This window comes from Bombina bombina, chromosome 3 (assembly GCF_027579735.1).
Source record: "Bombina bombina isolate aBomBom1 chromosome 3, aBomBom1.pri, whole genome shotgun sequence".
Taxonomy (NCBI): Eukaryota; Metazoa; Chordata; class Amphibia; order Anura; family Bombinatoridae; genus Bombina; species Bombina bombina.
This window is the reverse complement of record NC_069501.1, coordinates 658,631,110-658,644,484: the sequence shown is the minus strand read 5'-3', so window position 1 is coordinate 658,644,484 and position 13,375 is coordinate 658,631,110. Positions and strand designations below refer to the sequence as shown.

At 41.1% G+C, this 13,375-nt stretch overlaps 1 protein-coding gene across 1 annotated transcript in view; it reads left to right on the top strand.

Annotated features, from left to right (window-relative positions):
- The window catches only part of TRIM37 (tripartite motif containing 37), a 1,136,753-nt gene that overhangs the window by 729,992 nt on the left and 393,386 nt on the right, over nt 1-13,375 (top strand). The gene's annotated exons all lie outside the window — the stretch shown is intronic.

Genomic DNA, 13,375 nt, shown 5'->3' with positions numbered 1-13,375 from the left:
CCGATTTCCTCTCAGAGTACAGTGAATGTCAGAGGGATGTGAAGGGAGTATCACCTATTGAATTCTATGGTTTTCCTCGCTGGAATTCTTTTTCACAGGTTCTCTGTTATCGGTCGTAGAGATTCATTTCCTACCTCCCTTTTTCAGATCGATGATATACTTTCATATTCCATTACCTCTACTGATAACTGTTTCAGTACTGGTTTGGCTATCTGCTATATGTGGATGGGTGTCTTTCGGTAAGTATGTTTTCATTACTTAAGACACTCTCAGCTATGGTTTGGCACTTTATGTATTAATATAAAGTTCTAGATATATGTATTGTACTTATATTTTCCATGAGTCAAGTTTATGTATGTTTCCTTTTGCAGACTATCAGTTTCATATTTGGGAAAAAAACATATTTAGGAAAATATTTTTCTTATCTGGGGTATAGTCTTTTTTTCAAATTGACTGCTTTTTCATTAAATTTTTGTGGGCGATATTAGGCTTGCAAGGTCACAAAATGCTGATGTTTATAGCGTCATTTTCGGCGCTAGAATTTTTTGGCACGAAGGTTCGTCCGTTGACGCAAATTTGTCATTTCCAGCGTCTTAGTTGAAGCCTAGTTTCCTTGCACAAGGTTGCCTCTGCAATGACGCGAGTGTGTAATTTCCGGATGTTGTTAGCGCCAAAAAAAAATCATTTTGCGTTGTGCTTCATACTTGGCACCAAATAATTTTATTTTTTAAAACCCCATTCCTACTTGCCTCTTGCCTTTTTATATGTCTGAGGGCTATGCTGTTTGCATTTTTTTTCCCATTCCTGAAACTGCCATATAAGGACATTGATCATTTTGCTTTATATGTTGTTTTTTTCTCTTACATTTGCAAGATGTCTCAGTCTGATCCTGTCTCACAAACCACTGTTGGAACCCTGCTGCCTGATAACAGTTCTACCAAAGCTAAGTGTATCTGTTGTAAATTTGTGGAGATTATATCTCCAGCTGTGGTAGGTGATAGTTGTCATGATAAGCTTTTACATGCAGAGAATGTATCCATCAGTAATAGTACAATGCCTGTTGTTCCTTCAACATCTAATGTACATGATATCCCTGTGAATATAAAAGATTTTATTGCTGATGCGATTCAGAAGGCTTTGTCTGCTATCCCATCTTTTAAAACTTCTCATAAAGTTGATGAAATTTCAAATGACCGACAACATACTGAATTATCCTCCTCTGATGAGGATCTATCTGATTCAGAAGATCCTACCTCAGATATTGACACTGACAAATCTACTTATTTATTTAAAATGGAGTATATTCGTTCCTTGTTAAAAGAGATGTTGATACGTTGGATATTGAGGAAACTAGTCCTCTTGATACTAAAACTAGTAAACGTTTAAATTCTGTTTATTAACCTCCTGTGGTTACTCCAGAGGTTTTTCCAGTTCCTGATGCTATTTCTGTTATGATTTCTAAGGAATGGAATAGGCCTGGTACTTCTTTTATTCCTTCTTCAAGGTTTAAAAAATTGTATACTTTGCCAGCAGTTAGATTGGAGTTTTGGGAAAAGATCCCCAAAGTTGATTGGGCTATTTCTACTCTTGCCAAACGTACTACTATTCCTATGGAAGATAGTACTTCCTTTATGGACCCTTTAGTTAGGAAACTTGAATCTTATCTAAGGAAAGCTTATTTATAGTCTAGCTATCTTCTCAGGCCTGCCATTTCTATGACTGATGTTGCAGCTGCATCAACTTTCTCGTTGAAGAGTTTAGCGCAACAGGAAATGGATCCTGATTTGTCTAGCATTGTTCGCTTGCTTCAACATGCTAATCATTTTAGCTAGAAGAGCTTTGTGGCTCAAATGCTGGAATGCTTACATGGTATCTAAGTCTAGATTACTATCTCTTTCTTTCCAAGGTAATAATTTATTTGGTTCTCAGTTGGATTTGATTATTTCAACTATCACTGGGGGGAAGTGAGTTTTTTTGCCTCAGGATAAAAGACCTAAGGGTAAATCTAAAGCTTCTAACCGTTTTCGTTCCTTTAGACAAAATAAGGAGCAGAAACCTAATCCATTCCCCCAAAGAATCTGGTTCCAATTGGAAACCTTCAAGTTGGAGTAAATCCAAGCCGTTTAAGAAACCAAAGCCAGCCCCCAAGTCTGCATGAAGGTGCGGCCCTCATTCCAGCTCAGCTGGTAGGGGGCAGATTAAGATTTTTCCAAAGCATTTGGGCAAATTCTGTCCAAAATCAATGGATTCATAGTATTGTCTCTCAAGGGTACCGAATAGGATTCAGAGTAAGACCTCCTGTGAGAAGATTTTTTCTCTCGCGCATCCCAACAAATCCAGTAAAGGCTCAGGCTTTTCTGAAGTGTGTTTCAGACCTGGAGCTTTCAGGGTTAATCATACCAGTTCCGTTTCAGGAACAGGGTCTGGGGTTTTATTCAAATCTATTCATTGTCCCAAAGAAAGAAAATGAATTCAGGCCAGTTCTGGATCTGAAAATTTTGAATCGTTTTGTAAGAGTGCCAACTTTCAAAATAGTGACTATAAGGACTATTCTGCCTTTTGTTCAGCAAGGGCATTATATGTCCACGATAGACTTACAGGATGCATATCTTCATATTCCGATTCATCCAGACCACTATCTGTTTCTGAGATGCTCTCTTCTAGACAAACATTACCAATTTGTCGCTCTTCCATTTGGCCTAACGACAGCTCCAAGAATCTTTTCAAAGGTTCTCGGTGCCCTACTCTCTGTAATCAGAGAACGGGGTATTGTGGTGTTTCCTTATTTGGACGATATCTTGGTACTAGCTCAGTCTTTATGTTCTGCAGAATATCACATGAATCAACTAGTGTTGTTTCTTCAAAGACATGGTTGGAGTATCAATTTACCAAAAAGTTCCTTGATTCCTCAGACAAGGGTCACCTTTTAAGGTTTCCAGATAGATTGTGTCCATGACTCTGTCTCTAACAGACAAGAGACAAATAAGATTGGTTTCAGCTTGTCGAAACCTTCAGTCTCAATCATTCCCTTCAGTAGCTATGTGCATGGAAGTTTAAGGTCTCATGACTGCAGCATCGGACGCGATCCCCTTTGCTCGTTTTCATATGAGACCTCTCCAGCTTTGTATGCTGAATCAATGGTGCAGGGATTATACAAAGATATCACAATTAATATCCTTAAATCCTAATGTTCGACTCTCTCTGACTTGGTGGTTAGATCACCATCGTATAGTTCAAGGAGCTTTTTTTGTTCGTCCAACCTGGACTGTGATCACAACAGATGCAAGTCTTTCAGGTCGGGGAGCTGTTTGGGGATCTCTGACAGCACAAGGGGTTTGGAAATTTCAATTTCTTTCATGTAATTAGCAAGAGTCCATGAGCTAGTGACCTATGGGATATACATTCCTACCAGGAGGGGCAAAGTTTCCCAAACCTCAAAATGCCTATAAATACACCCCTCACCACACCCACAAATCAGTTTTTAAAAACTTTGCCTCCCATGGAGGTGGTGAAGTAAGTTTGTGCTAGATTCTTCGTTGATATGCGCTTCACAGCAGGCTGGAGCCCGGTTTTCCTCTCAGTGTGCAGTGAATGTCAGAGGGATGTGAAGAGAGTATTGCCTATTTGAATTCAATGATCTCCTTCTACGGGGTCTATTTCATAGGTTCTCTGTTATCGGTCGTAGAGATTCATCTCTTACCTCCCTTTTCAGATCGACGATATACTCTTATATATACCATTACCTCTACTGATTCTCGTTTCAGTACTGGTTTGGCTTTCTACTACATGTAGATGAGTGTCCTGGGGTAAGTAAGTCTTATTTTTGTGACACTCTAAGCTATGGTTGGGCACTTTTATATAAAGTTCTAAATATATGTGTTTAAACATTTATTTGCCTTGATTCAGGATGTTCAACATTCCTTATTTCAGACAGTCAGTTTCATTATTTGGGATAATGCATTTGAATAATCAATTTTTCTTACCTTAAAATTTGACTTTTTTTCCTGTGGGCTGTTAGGCTCGCGGGGGCTGAAAATGCTTCAATTTATTGCGTCATTCTTGGCGCTGACTTTTTTGGCGCAAAAATTTTCTTTGTCATTTCCGGCATCATACTTGTCGCCGGAAGTTGCGTCATTTTTTTGACGTTTTTGCTCCAAAAATGTCGGCGTTACCGGATGTGGCGTCATTTTTGGCGCTTAAAGCATTTAGGCGCCAACTAATGTGGGCGTCTTTTTTGGCGCTAAAAAATATGGGCGTCATTATTGTCTCCACATTATTTAAGTCTCATTGTTTATTTGCTTCTGGTTGCTAGAAGCTTGTTCATTGGCATTTTTTCCCATTCCTGAAACTGTCTTTTAAGGAATTTGATCAATTTTGCTTTATATGTTGTTTTTTCTATTACATATTGCAAGATGTCTCAGATTGACCCTGAATCAGAAGATACTAATGGAAAATTGCTGCCTGATGCTGGATCTACCAAAGTTAAGTGTATTTGTTGTAAACTTGTGGTATCTGTTCCTCCGGCTGTTGTTTGTAATGAATGTCATGACAAACTTGTTAATGCAGATAATATTTCCTTTAGTAATGTTCCATTACCTGTTGCTGTTCCATCAACATCTTATATTCAGGGTGTTCCTGTTAACATAAGAGATTTTGTTTCTAAATCTATTAAGAAGGCTATGTCTGTTATTCCTCCTTCTAGTAAACGTAAAAGGTCTTTTAAAACTTCTCATTTTTCAGATGAATTTTTAAATGAACATCATCATTCTGATTCTGATAATGATTCCTCTGGTTCAGAGGATTCTGTTTCAGAGGTTGATACTGATAAATCTTCATATTTATTTAAAATGTAATTTATTCGTTCTTTGCTTAAAGAAGTCTTAATTGCGTTAGAAATAGAGGAATCTGGTCCTCTTGATACTAAATCTAAACGTTTGAATATGGTTTTTAAACCTCCTGTAGTTATTCCAGAGGTTTTTCCCGTCCCTGATGCTATTTCTGAAGTAATTTGGGTAATTCATTTACTCCTTCTAAATGGTTTAAGCAATTATATCCTGTGCCATCTGACAGATTAGAGTTTTGGGACAAAATCCCTAAGGTTGATGGGGCTATCTCTACTCTTGCTAAACATACTACTATTCCTACGGCAGATAGTACTTCCTTTAAGGATCCTTTAGATAGGAAAATTGAATCCTTTTTAAGAAAAGCTTACTTATGTTCAGGTAATCTTCTTAGACCTGCTATATCTTTGGCGGATGTTGCTGCAGCCTCAACTTTCTGGTTGGAAGCTTTAGCACAACAAGTAACAGATCATAATACTCATAGCATTGTTAATCTTCTTCAACATGCTAATAACTTTATTTGTGATGCCATCTTTGATATCATTAGGGTTGATGTCAAGTATATGTCTTTAGCTATTTTAGCTAGAAGAGCTTTATGGCTTAAAACTTGGAATGCTGATATGTCTTCTAAGTCAACTTTGCTTTCCCTTTCTTTCCAGGGTAATAAATTGTTTGGTTCACAGTTGGATTATATTATTTCAACTGTTACTGGGGGGGAAAGGAACTTTTTTACCACAGTATAAAAAATCTAAAGGTAAATTTAGGTCTGCTAATCGTTTTTGTTCCTTTCGTCACAATAAGGAACAAAAGCCTGATCCTTCCCCTACAGGAGCGGTATCAGTTTGGAAACCATCTCCAGTCTGGAATAAATCCAAGCCTTTTAGAAAGCCAAAGCCAGCTCCCAAGTCCACATGAAGGTGCGGCCCTCATTCCAGCCCAGCTGGTAGGGGGCAGATTACGATTTTTCAAAGAAATTTGGATCAATTCGATTCACAATCTTTGGATCCAGAACATTGTTTCACAAGGGTACAGAATAGGCTTCAAGATAAGGCCTCCTGCAAGAAGATTTTTTCTTTCCCGTGTCCCAATAGATCCAGTGAAGGCTCAAGCATTTCTGAAATGTGTTTCAGATCTAGAGTTGGCTGGAGTAATTATGCCAGTTCCAGTTCTGGAACAGGGGCTGGGGTTTTACTCAAATCTCTTCATTGTACCAAAGAAGGAGAATTCCTTCAGGCCAGTTCTGGATTTAAAAATATTGAATCGTTATGTAAGGATACCAACATTCAAAAACAGAATTTATGCTTACCTGATAAATTACTTTCTCCAACGGTGTGTCCGGTCCACGGCGTCATCCTTACTTGTGGGATATTCTCTTCCCCAACAGGAAATGGCAAAGAGCCCAGCAAAGCTGGTCACATGATCCCTCCTAGGCTCCGCCTACCCCAGTCATTCGACCGACGTACAGGAGGAAATATGCATAGGAGAAACCATATGATACCGTGGTGACTGTAGTTAGAGAAAATAATTCATCAGACCTGATTAAAAAAACCAGGGCGGGCCGTGGACCGGACACACCTTTGGAGAAAGTAATTTATCAGGTAAGCATAAATTCTGTTTTCTCCAACATAGGTGTGTCCGGTCCACGGCGTCATCCTTACTTGTTGGAACCAATACCAAAGCTTTAGGACACGGATGAAGGGAGAGAGCAAATCAGGTCACCTAAATGGAAGGCACCACGGCTTGCAAAACCTTTCTCCCAAAAATAGCCTCCGAAGAAGCAAAAGTATCAAATTTGTAAAATTTGGCAAAAGTGTGCAGTGAAGACCAAGTCGCTGCCTTACATATCTGGTCAACAGAAGCCTCGTTCTTGAAGGCCCATGTGGAAGCCACAGCCCTAGTGGAGTGAGCTGTGATTCTTTCAGGAGGCTGCCGTCTGGCAGTCTCATAAGCCAATCGGATAATGCTTTTAAGCCAAAAAGAAAGAGAGGTAGAAGTTGCTTTTTGACCTCTCCTTTTACCAGAATAAACAACAAACAAAGAAGATGTTTGTCTGAAATCTTTAGTAGCCTCTAAATAGAATTTTAGAGCACGGACTACGTCCAAATTGTGTAACAAACGTTCCTTCTTTGAAACTGGGTTCGGACACAAAGAAGGTACAACTATCTCCTGGTTAATATTTTTGTTGGAAACAACTTTCGGAAGAAAACCAGGCTTAGTACGCAAAACCACCTTATCTGCATGGAACACCAGATAGGGCGGAGAACACTGCAGAGCAGATAACTCTGAAACTCTTCTAGCAGAAGAAATTGCAACCAAAAACAAAACTTTCCAAGATAATAACTTAATATCTACGGAATGTAAGGGTTCAAACGGAACCCCTTGAAGAACTGAAAGAACTAGATTTAGACTCCAGGGAGGAGTCAAAGGTCTGTAAACAGGCTTGATTCTAACCAGAGCCTGAACAAACGCTTGAACGTCTGGCACAGCTGCCAGCCTTTTGTGAAGTAAAACAGATAAAGCAGAGATCTGTCCCTTCAGAGAACTTGCAGATAATCCTTTCTCCAAACCTTCTTGTAGAAAGGATAGAATCTTAGGAATTTTTATCTTGTTCCATGGGAATCCTTTAGATTCACACCAACAGATATATTTTTTCCATATTTTATGGTAAATTTTTCTAGTTACAGGCTTTCTAGCCTGAATCAGAGTATCTATTACAGAATCTGAAAACCCACGCTTTGATAAAATCAAGCGTTCAATCTCCAAGCCGTCAGTTGGAGGGAAACCAGATTCGGATGTTCGAATGGACCTTGAACAAGAAGGTCCTGTCTCAAAGGTAGCTTCCATGGTGGAGCCGATGACATATTCACCAGGACTGCATACCAAGTCCTGTGTGGCCATGCAGGAGCTATCAAGATCACCGAAGCCCTCTCCTGATTGATCCTGGCTACCAGCCTGGGAATGAGAGGAAACGGTGGGAATACATAAGCTAGGTTGAAGGTCCAAGGCGCTACTAGTGCATCTACTAGAGTCGCCTTGGGATCCCTGGATCTGGACCCGTAGCAAGGAACCTTGAAGTTCTGACGAGAGGCCATCAGATCCATGTCTGGAATGCCCCATAATTGAGTTATTTGGGCAAAGATTTCCGGATGGAGTTCCCACTCCCCCGGATGGAATGTCTGACGACTCAGAAAATCCGCTTCCCAATTTTCCACTCCTGGGATGTGGATTGCAGACAAGTGGCAGGAGTGATCCTCCGCCCATTGAATTATCTTGGTCACTTCCTCCATCGCCAGGGAACTCCTTGTTCCCCCCTGATGGTTGATATATGCAACAGTCGTCATGTTGTCTGATTGAAACCTTATGAATTTGGCCTTTGCTAGTTGAGGCCAAGCTTTGAGAGCATTGAATATCGCTCTCAGTTCCAGAATGTTTATCGGGAGAAGAGATTCTTCCCGAGACCATAGACCCTGAGCTTTCAGGGGTTCCCAGACCGCGCCCCAGCCCACCAGACTGGCGTCGGTCGTGACAATGACCCACTCTGGTCTGCGGAAGCTCATTCCCTGTGACAGGTTGTCCATGATCAGCCACCAACGGAGTGAATCTCTGGTCCTTTGATCTACTTGAATCGTCTGAGACAAGTCTGTATAATCCCCATTCCACTGTCTGAGCATGCACAGTTGTAATGGTCTTAGATGAATTCGTGCAAAAGGAACTATGTCCATTGCTGCAACCATCAATCCTATTACTTCCATGCACTGCGCTATGGAAGGACGAAGAACAGAATGAAGTACTTGACAAGAGCTTAGAATTTTTGATTTTCTGACCTCTGTCAGAAAAATCCTCATTTCTAAGGAATCTATTATTGTTCCCAAGAAGGTAACTCTTGTTGACGGGGACAGAGAACTTTTTTCCTTGTTCACTTTCCATCCGTGAGATCTGAGAAAGGCTAGGACGATGTCCGTATGAGCCTTTGCTTTTGACAGAGACGACGCTTGAATCAGGATGTCGTCCAAGTAAGGTACTACTGCAATGCCCCTTGGCCTTAGAACCGCTAGAAGGGACCCTAGTACCTTTGTGAAAATTCTCGGAGCAGTGGCTAATCCGAATGGAAGTGCCACAAACTGGTAATGCTTGTCCAGAAAAGCGAACCTTAGGAACTGATGATGTTCCTTGTGGATAGGAATATGTAGGTACGCATCCTTTAAATCCACCGTGGTTATAAATTGACCTTCCTGGATGGTGGGAAGGATCGTTCGAATGGTTTCCATTTTGAACGATGGAACCCTGAGAAATTTGTTTAGGATCTTGAGATCTAAAATTGGTCTGAATGTTCCCTCTTTTTTGGGAACTATGAACAGGTTGGAGTAAAACCCCATCCCTTGTTCTCCTATTGGAACTGGATGAATTACTCCCATCTTTAACAGGTCTTCTACACAATGTAAGAATGCCTGTCTTTTTATTTGGTTTGAAGATAATTGAGACCTGTGGAACCTTCCCCTTGGGGGTAGTTCCTTGAATTCTAGGAGATAACCTTGAGAAACTATTTCTAGTGCCCAAGGATCCTGAACATCTCTTGCCCAAGCCTGAGCAAAGAGAGAAAGTCTGCCCCCCACCAGATCCGGTCCCGGATCGGGGGCCATCCCTTCATGCTGTTTTGGTAGCAGTGGCAGGCTTCTTGGCCTGCTTACCCTTGTTCCAGCCTTGCATCGGTCTCCAGGCTGGTTTGGGTTGTGAAGTATTACCCTCTTGCTTAGAGGATGTAGAATTAGAGGCTGGTCCGTTTCTGCGAAAGGGACGAAAATTAGGCTTATTTTTAGCCTTAAAAGACCTATCCTGAGGGAGGGCGTGGCCCTTTCCCCCGGTGATGTCTGAAATAATCTCTTTCAAATCAGGACCAAACAGTGTTTTACCTTTGAAAGGGATGTTAAGCAATTTTGTCTTGGAAGACACATCCGCTGACCAAGACTTTAGCCAAAGCGCTCTGCGCGCCACGATAGTAAACCCTGAATTTTTCGCCGCTAATCTAGCTAATTGCAAAGCGGCATCTAAAATAAAAGAGTTAGCCAATTTAAGTGCATGAACTCTGTCCATAACCTCCTCATACGAAAATTCTTTATTGAGCGACTTTTCTAGTTCTTCGAACCAGAAACACCCTGCCGTAGTGACAGGAACAATGCATGAAATTGGTTGTAGAAGGTAACCTTGCTGAACAAACATCTTTTTAAACAAACCCTCTAATTTTTTATCCATAGGATCTTTGAAAGCACAACTATCTTCTATAGGAATAGTAGTGCGTTTGTTTAGAGTAGAAACCGCCCCCTCGACCTTGGGGACTGTCTGCCATAAGTCCTTTCTGGGGTCGACTATAGGAAATAATTTTTTAAATATAGGGGGAGGAACAAAAGGTATGCCGGGCCTTTCCCACTCCTTATTTACTATGTCCGCCACCCGCTTGGGTATAGGAAAAGCATCGGGGGGCACCGGAACTTCTAGGAACTTGTCCATCTTACATAATTTCTCTGGAATGACCAAATTGTCACAATCATCCAGAGTAGATAATACCTCCTTAAGCAGTGCGCGGAGATGTTCTAATTTAAATTTAAATGTTACAACATCAGGTTCAGCTTGTTGAGAAATTTTTCCTGAATCTGAAATTTCTCCCTCAGACAAAACCTCCCTCCTGGCCCCTTCAGATTGGTGTGAGGGTATGTCAGAACAGTTATCATCAGCGTCCTCTTGCTCTTCAGTGTTTAAAACAGAGCAATCGCGCTTTCTCTGATAAGTAGGCATTTTAGATAAAATGTTTGCAATAGAATTATCCATTACAGCCGTTAATTGTTGCATGGTAATAAGTATTGGCGCACTAGATGTACTAGGGGCCTCTTGTGTGGGCAAAACTGGTGTAGACACAGAAGGGGATGATGCAGTATCATGCTTACTCCCCTCATTTGAGGAATCCTCTTGGGCAATATCATTATCTGTGGCATCATTGTCCCTACTTTGTTTGGACACTATGGCACAATCATCACATAAATTTAAATGGGGAGAAACCTTGGCTTTCATACATATAGAACATCGCTTATCTGATGGTTCAGACATGTTAAACAGGCTTAAACTTGTCAACAAAGCACAAAAAACGTTTTAAAATAAAACCGTTACTGTCACTTTAAATTTTAAACTGAACACACTTTATTACTGAATATGTGAAAAAGTATGAAGGAAATGTTCAAAATTCACCAAAATTTCACCACAGTGTCTTAAAGCCTTAAAAGTATTGCACACCAAATTTGAAAGCTTTAACCCTTAAAATAACGGAACCGGAGCCGTTTTTACATTTAACCCCTATACAGTCCCAGGTATCTGCTTTGCTGAGACCCAACCAAGCCCAGAGGGGAATACGATACCAAATGACGCCTTCTATAAGCTTTTTCAGTGGTTCTTAGCTCCTCACACATGCATCTGCATGCCTTGCTCTCCAAAAACAACTGCGCATTAGTGGCGCGAAAATGAGGCTCTGCCTATGACTAGAAAAGGCCCCCATCTGAAAAAGGTGTCCAATACAGTGCCTGCCGTTTTTTTTAAAACAATCCCCAAGATTATAATAACTATTAAGAGTTATAATCTGCAAAATATGCTTAGCAAAGTAATCGTTTTAGCCCAGAAAAATGTCTACCAGTTTTTTAAGCCCTTATGAAGCCCTTTATTCTTTTACTTAATCTAAGAAAATGGCTTACCGGTCCCCATAGGGAAAATGACAGCCTTCCAGCATTACAAAGTCTTGTTAGAAATGTGGCCAGTCATACCTCAAGCAGAAAAGTCTGCCAACTGTTTCCCCCAACTGAAGTTACTTCATCTCAACAGTCCTGTGTGGAAACAGCAATCGATTTTAGTAATGTTTGCTAAAATCATCTTCCTCTTACAAACAGAAATCTTCATCTCTTTTCTGTTTCAGAGTAAATAGTACATACCAGCACTATTTTAAAATAACAAACACTTGATTGAAGGAAATAAACTACATTTAAACACCAAAAAACTCTTAACCATCTCCGTGGAGATGTTGCCTGTGCAACGGCAAAGAGAATGACTGGGGTAGGCGGAGCCTAGGAGGGATCATGTGACCAGCTTTGCTGGGCTCTTTGCCATTTCCTGTTGGGGAAGAGAATATCCCACAAGTAAGGATGACGCCGTGGACCGGACACACCTATGTTGGAGAAATGGTAACTATAAGGACTATTCTGCCTTTTGTTCAGCAAGGGCATTATATGTCCACAATAGATTTACAAGATGCATATCTGCATATTCCGATTCATCCAGATCACTATCAGTTTCTGAGATTCTCTTTCCTAGACAAGCATTACCAGTTTGTGGCTCTGCCGTTTGGCCTAGCAACAGCTCCAAGGATTTTTGCAAAGGTTCTCGGTGCCCTTCTATCTGTAATCAGAGAACAGGGTATTGTGGTATTTCCTTATTTGGACGATATCTTGGTACTTGCTCAGTCTTCACATTGAGCAGAATCTCATACGAATCGACTTGTATCGTTTCTTCGAGAACATGGTTGGAGGATCAATTTACCAAAGAGTTTGTTGATTCCTCAGACAAGGGTAACCTTTTTAGGTTTCCAGATAGATTCAGTGTCCATGACTCTGTCTCTGACGGACAAGAGACGTCTGAAATTGGTTTCAGCTTGTCGAAACCTTCAGTCACAATCATTCCCTTCGGTAGCCTTATGCATGGAAATTCTAGGTCTTATGACTGCTGCATCGGACGCGATCCCCTTTGCTCGTTTTCACATGCGACCTCTTCAGCTCTGTATGCTGAACCAGTGGTGCAGGGATTATACAAAGATATCTCAATTAATATCTTTAAATCCGATTGTACGACACTCTCTGACGTGGTGGACAGACCACCATCGTTTAGTTCAGGGGTCTTCTTTTGTTCTTCCGACCTGGACTGTGATCTCAACAGATGCAAGTCTGACAGGTTGGGGAGCTGTTTGGGGGTCTCTGACAGCACAAGGGGTTTGAGAATCTCAGGAGGCGAGATTACCAATCAACATTTTGGAACTCCGTGCAATTTTCAGAGCTCTTCAGTCGTGGCCTCTTCTAAAGAGAGAGCCGTTCATTTTTTTTCAGACGGACAATGTCACAACCGTGGCATATGTCAATCATCAAGGAGGGACTCACTGTCCTCTGGCTATGAAAGAAGTATCTCGAATACTGGTATGGGCGGAATCCAGCTCCTGTCTAATTTCTGCGGTTCATATCCCAGGTATAGACAATTGGGAAGCGGATTATCTCAGTCGCCAAACGTTACATCCGGGCGAATGGTCTCTTCACCCAGAGGTATTTCTTCAGATTGTTCAAATGTGGGGACTTCCAGAAATAGATCTGATGGCTTCTCATCTAAACAAGAAGCTTCCCAGGTATCTGTCCAGATCCAGGGATCCTCAGGCGGAAGCAGTGGATGCATTGTCACTTCCTTGGAAGTATCATCCTGCCTATATCTTTCCGCCTCTAGTTCTTCTTCCAAGAGTG